This window comes from Durio zibethinus, chromosome 6 (genome assembly GCF_047325235.1).
Source record: "Durio zibethinus cultivar Kanyao isolate XHJ-2024 chromosome 6, ASM4732523v1, whole genome shotgun sequence".
In the NCBI taxonomy this organism is placed as follows: domain Eukaryota; kingdom Viridiplantae; phylum Streptophyta; class Magnoliopsida; order Malvales; family Malvaceae; genus Durio; species Durio zibethinus.
The window spans coordinates 21,671,559-21,678,740 of record NC_143167.1 but is presented as its reverse complement, the minus strand read 5'-3'; the positions used below and the strand labels follow the sequence as shown (position 1 = coordinate 21,678,740).

At 26.4% G+C, this 7,182-nt stretch overlaps 1 long non-coding RNA gene across 1 annotated transcript; it reads right to left on the bottom strand.

The window, feature by feature from the left end:
- Positions 1-5,509: 5,509 nt before the first annotated feature.
- Positions 5,510-7,011, bottom strand: LOC149518490 (uncharacterized). Its single transcript, XR_016343337.1, has 3 exons — positions 6,842-7,011; positions 6,477-6,582; positions 5,510-5,851 (listed from the first exon to the last, which is right to left on the bottom strand). It is a non-coding gene; the product is annotated as an uncharacterized LOC149518490 (long non-coding RNA).
- Positions 7,012-7,182: the final 171 nt, after the last annotated feature.

Here is a 7,182-nt window from a genome sequence, read left to right as displayed (position 1 = left end):
TTGTTGTTTTGGTATTTATATTGTTGTCAATTCTTTTGCTATTAAATTAACTCTTATTAATTTATTTTTATTTTTATTTTTATGTAATTATTGAATATTCTATTTATTATATAGTATATTGAAAGTAATTTGTAATAAAAAATTTTTTTACATCAATTAGTATATCAAAAAGATTAAGTTACTTAATAAATTTAGCATTTTACGATCTACTACTCTTAAGATTAAAAATTAAAAAATTTAATATAGATTCAATTTTTAATGATAGAATAAATAACATTAATATTTCTAAATATAAGTTTATTTTGTTTTTTATACAAAATAGCAAGCATGCCACACGTTATTTAATTTTGTAATTAATTTCATTAAAATATAAATTTAAAATTTCGTAATTTTTAAAAATTTTTTAGATAAAATTTAGTTAGAGGAATTGAAAATTTATAATTGAAAAAATTAAGAGATTAATAATTTAATATGATATATAGAGGGATTTAGATGAAAATTTTAATAAATTTTTTTGTATAAGTTAGATGAAAAATAATTAAAATTAAATGTTATATTTTGATTTTTTGATTTATTAATTTATAATTTTATATTTGAAATTTAATAATTTTTTTGTTGTTTGGATAGTTATATTGTTGTCAATTCTTTTGCTATTAAATTAATTCTTATTAATTTATTTTTATTTTCTGTATAATTATTGAATATTCTATTTATTATATAATATATTGAAAGTAATTTATGATAACAACATTTTTACTTCAATTAGTATAAAAAAAAGATTAAGTTACTTAATAAATTTAGTGTTTTACGATCTATTACTTTTAAGATTAAAAACTAAAAATTAAAAAATTTAATGTAGATTAAATTTTTAATAATGAAATAAGTAACATTAATATTTCTAAATATAAGTTTATTTTGTTTTTATACAAAATAACAAGTATGCCACCACGTAAAGAGTTTTCAAGCAAAAAAGTAGAAGGCACACCAAGTGATGATATAGGCTGACATTTTAGAACACCTATGCCAAATATAAAAAGAAATGTTTTATGCAAAATTTGTGATAAAATTGTAAAAAGAGGAATAACATGTTTTGAGGAACACATTGCTTATAAAACTGATAATATTACATCATGCCCCAACGTTACTGGTATGTTATGTTTTTATAATTCCTTTGAAAATATTATTGTTAATTTCTTAATAAAAATTACAAAATTACATAAGCATGTGCAACTAATTTATCATTTTTTTTCTTAACTATATTATTAGTAGGTTTAGTAAAAGAAAGTATGATGAAACTTCTTCAAGAAATTAAATCAAAGAAAGTTGAGAACAAAAGGAGAAAAAATGAATTCTTATCACAATTAAATGGGCAAGACTATGACTATGAAGGTTTTATTGATGAAGACATCGCTACTAGACAAGCTATACGAGATAGTATCCAATTACAACATGAGTGGCAAAGAAGACAAGAATTCAGACAAAAAACTGGTGGTTGGAGTAACATACATGAAAAGGGACGAAGCTCTCATGACTCAGTTGCTGAATATTTTGAGAAAAAAAATAAGAATATCAACTCAAAATGAGTCTGAATTTTCATTAAGAGGGGTTATACCTGAATTAATTAGAAATAAAAGTTCAAAGCAACAAAAAATAAATGATTCATTTTTAAAGACATTAAGAAAGAAGATGGGTGAATCATTATCAAAATTTTTTATATATGATCGACTTCATTTTCGGTTAGCAAACTCTTTATGGTTACATAATCTGATTTCTGTGGTAGCAAAAATTAGCCAACATGTGAAACTTTCAACATCTTATGAGATCTCAAATGTGTATTTAGAGTCAGAATATCAACAAATTCATGAATGAGTTAATGGATTAAAACCTTCTTGGAATGAATTGGGTGCCACTTTGATGTGTGATGGTTGGACCAACAGTTTGAATCAAATGCATATCATTAATTTTCTTGTTTACTGTAGTAAAGGGACCATCTTTTAAAAATCTATAGATGTTTCAAGTGTTCATAGTAGAGATGCAAACTTCTACTACAGATTATTGGATGAAACTATGGAAGAAATTGAAAAAAAATACATTGTTCAAATAGTCACTGATAATGAGGCAGCACTTAAAGCTGCAAGAAAAAGACTAATGAAGAAGAGACAATATTTGTATTGGATAGCATGTTCAGCTTATTGTTTAGACTTGTGCCTTGAAGATATTGGCAAGGAAAAAAATGTGGTAAAGGTTTTGGATGATGCAAAAAAAATGACTTGTTTTATATACAATCACATTTGGACTGTTAATTTATTAAAGAAATATATACAAGAGAAGCAAATACTTCATCCTACTCTTACCCGATTTGTCACTCATTTCATACAGTTAGAAAAAATAATAAGGTAAAAGCAAGGTTTGTAAGAGATGTTCAATTCAAAGGTTAGTACTTAGTAATTAGTATAACTATTTAAATCTAACATCTTTTTATGATATCATTGTTTAAAATATTAATTTAAAATATATTACTCTAAAAATCTATTGTTGAATACATAGGAATTTAAAAAATCAAAATGAGGATAACAAAAATCAAGGCATGCATATGAAGCTAAAAAAATCATTTTGGAAAAGATTTTTGGAAAAAAGCAAGTGATATAATAAAAGTTTATGAGCCTTTGGTAAAAGTATTGCACTTTATTGATGGTGATGAAAAACCAATAATGTAATTTATTTACGAGATGATAAATAGAGCTAAATAAGCAATTCAATAAAATTATTGTTATTCTGCTGAATGTGAAAAGATTATTGATAATAGATGGAGTTTCATGCATTCTGACTTATATTCAGCTAGTAAACAAACCAAGAATATAAATTGTACTTAAAAAAATATGTTTATTTTTTATGCTTAAATTGCTTATATATTTATTTTTTATTACTTTAATATAATATTGTTATGAATTATGTTTAGGTTACTATCTAAATCCACAATTTCAATTTGGAGTAGAGCATTTTGAAAATATACTTAAAAAACCATTAGACGGTACAAGAGCAACTATTGAAAGATTAGAACCTTATACAGATACTCAAATCAGAATGATTAATCAGGCTAGTATTTAATACTATTTTATAACTTTGACATTTATTTTATGTATTAAAAATAAAATTATTATTTATTTATTTATTTATTATTGTATTTTCAATTGATGTAGTTATTATTATTTCGAGATAAGCATGAAACATTTGATACTCTACATGCACAAAAAGCTTAGAAGTAAATGAATCCAAGTAATTAGTAAATTAAATAATTATAATTTATTTATGTTATTTAATTGAATAGCACATTCAAATTTAATTTAAATAATTTTATATAGTTGAGTAGTTGATGATATATGACACTTATGTTCCTGAATTACAAAAACTAGCAATCAAAGTGCTTAGTCAAACAGCATCTATAACAAATTGTGAACGTAACTGGAGCATATTTAGCTATATTCACACCAAAGCAAGAAACAGATTGGAGTTTGAAAAACTTCAAAAACTTGCATATACCTATTACAACATGAGGTTGAGGATAAGACATAAAAAAAGAATGAGCATTGACGAGATAAATAATAGTTTTAATCCTATTAGCCTTGACCATATTTTTTAAGATGATGATCTACTAATTGAATGACTACAAGAGAAAAAAACCCTCTGTCAGATGGTCAAAACTCTAATTGGTTGCCTACAGATAATTCTGATAATGAAATGAATGTTGAACAATCACGCCAATCTTAAGAAAGGAATGTGTTTCATTCAAGTTCAAATCCAACACCAAATCAAAGTGATAATGGTGGGAGTTTAAGTCCAGATGATGGTGATGGTGATGGTGCAAATTTTGGTGGTAATGTGGATGCAAATCGACCTTATAGCCCACTTGGAGGAGAATTTGGCCTTGTTGCTATTGGTGGACTTTTTATTAACATGACAAAATATGAAGTAAATCCATCTGCTGAATCTAGTGGGGGTAAAAGTGTAGATACAACACGATCAAAAGGAAATGCAAAAAAGCACCATTAAGATATTTCTAGAGGTTCTTCATCTTCAGGTAGGAAATCAAATTCTAATAACTTTGAGTATAGTGAATCATCTGCTATTATTTAAGGACGTTACTATTTACCGAAACAACCTAATTTTCAACCTACTTATAGTTATCCACCTTTATACAGTTATTATCCACCACAAATATATCATCCACCTCAAATGTATCATTTACCACAAATGTATCCCTTACCATAGATGTACCATCCTTAAATATATCCTCCACCTCAAATGCATCAAGAACAAAGGCCATAGGAATGAAAATGGAGTCAACTTGACTCTCAAAATAAAAATAGAGAATTTGATCCTCCTCATATCATGTGGTAAAATTTAAAATATATATCAATAATTATAATTGACAAAAATTATTATATTTTTAAGTTTGTAATTTCATTAAATATAGATGCTTGGTATTTAATATATTATGTTTTGTTAATATCTTGATTTGTCTAAAATTAATATTGAATATGAACTTGACTCAAGCAAAAATTTTGTTGTTAAACCAAATATGAATGTTTTATTATAATCTAACTAAAATTATGAATAATTTTTTTAGAAAATAAAAAAATAGTATGATAAACTATTTTAAAAATCATTAAATAAGAGTTTTTATTATTAGAATTATAATAATTATTTTTTATAACAAATTATGCAAAATTAAAAAAAATTCACGATCGCAATGACCTTGATAACCACAACAATCTCCGTTATATCTGAAAATACGATAAACGCGATGCCACTAAAAACGTACCACGACCGTTATTTAAATCCCTGTTTACAACCAAAAAATGAATTCCATCAAGCAACTTACTCATGTGAAACTTACCTAACTTTAGCCTCTAGATCCCCACCTTCATTTACTTGGTCTTTCTTAATCAATTCCATAACCTTCCTATGTTCCTGCTCAGAGATTTCAATTTCGCACTGTCATGCACATTTGTTAAAAAGATTGTCTTTAGCCCCAACGAGATGATGGGAATTCATCGCAAGACATTTCGTGGAGACATTTTCTTTTGCATTTCAATCACCCACATTCTATGGGAACTCATATGACTTTAAAAGATCTCGTATGGTTAGACCCAAAAAGTAGCGGATTTAAATGTAATATATTCAAATTACTGAAAATAAAAAATAAAAATACATTAATATTATACTAAATTACTAATATATATAATACTAAATAGAATAGACTAATAGAATAAAAATTACATATAATAGAATAAACAGAAATTAAATTAAAATATATAATATAGAGATAGGATGACATAGGATGATTCCATCCTCCCCAAGTGGAGAAAATTATTTTTAATTCATGAGAATAAACTTAGATATCTAATTATACTTTTAAAAATTATATCAATAATTTAAATTGTATAAATTTTGAAAAATAATAATTTTGACTAATAAATAAAATTATTATATCTTAATCTTTGCACACATCAAATACAAGATAAGATGACATTATTTAATCTAATCCTATCATATATAATTTTATCCTATCTTATTCCTAATCTTATACGCTAAATAGGCCAATCAAATATAAGATACGATGTCATTATTTAATCTAATCTTATTCATAATATATCTTATCCTATTCTATCATATAATAAAACACATCCTGAATATGTTATTTTAAATATGACATTTAAAATTAGAAATTCTAGTTTTTCTAAATTCTAGTCTACAATTCGACTAGGAGAATGAAGAGTTCAGCTCCAAAGATACATGCCTCTTCTTTACTCCAATAGTCATCATTCCTTCTCTGAAGTTCTTTCAATCTCTGGAAAATTAAAGAGGTTATGTTTAATTCACTACACAATTCAACCCTACTATTGGTTTGAACTTCTTATTAATAAATTTTGGTATATAAATTGCAAAAGATGTGTAGGCTAAGGACATAAAAGGAAAGTTATAACTGAGGAGCAAACAAGAGGCGTCAATGGATGGGATTGAAATATTTAACATGGCAATAACAGATGATAAACGAGATCGATCATCCTAAATTACATGTATTCGAGTATATTTACATGCATAAACGATGTAGATTTTTCTTGCCACTAATGTGCATTGAGTTATGGAAGAGAAAAAAGGGAAAGAAAATGAAAATCGGTGGATTTGCACCTTAAGTTCCCTTCAATTCCACTCCTGCCAAAAATTTTAAGGGGAAAATGGACTCATTTAACTTGAATTAATCATTTTACCTACACTTTTTCTCCAATCTATTCCTTTCCCTCTATTTCTCATCCATCACAATTTTTCCCTTCAGCTTTTTTTTCTCTTTCCTACATTTCCTTCCTACCAAAAATTTGATTGTAACAAAAAGCAAAAGAAATACTAGGGTAGCAATTGAGAAAAGCTTTATCAGGTAATGATCTTTAAGTAAATAAAAAAGATTAAGGAACAACCATGTTTTAGAGAGTCACAAGTGATTTCAAGAGCTTCTCTTCTCTTTATTTTTACATTCCATTTTGATTTCAGAAACTGAATCTCTTCAATTCTCCTCTTCAAATCCTGAATAATCACAAAGAAAATCTCGTAAATTTCTTTCAATTTATTAAATACAAAACGAAGAACAGAGAAGGAGGACATTTGGCACTGCAAAGTCTGTTTGGGAATTGGAAAAGTTTTCACCTAATCTAACCCATTTGCAATAAAGTAGTAATTCCATTTCCAACCTTAAATCAGCAACCAAGCAAAAAGGAAAACCCAGCTAGGCTAAGATAAGGTAGGAAATGAAAAAACTACCAAAGAGAGAAACAGAGTGATTTACCTGGTGAATTTGATCGAAACGGGAAAGAAGCGAAGTGGTCAATACCTCGCTCGTTACCGCCATTTTTTCCCTTTGTTTGAATCCTATTTGGCTATTCACTGTTTCTCTCGCTCTATGTCCTTTAGTATTACTACCTCTAATCTAAATCAGTCCGCTACGCTGTCGGTGCTAGATTGGACGGGTTTGATTTGAGTTATTTTCTAACTCCAGTGATATTTTGTCTAAATTTAAATTTTAAGATCATTTTAAATTTGAATAATTTTAAATTTAAATATTTAAATTTTAAATAATTTTAAATTCTTGAATACAAACTATTTCGAGTTGAATTTAGTTCAAGTTTG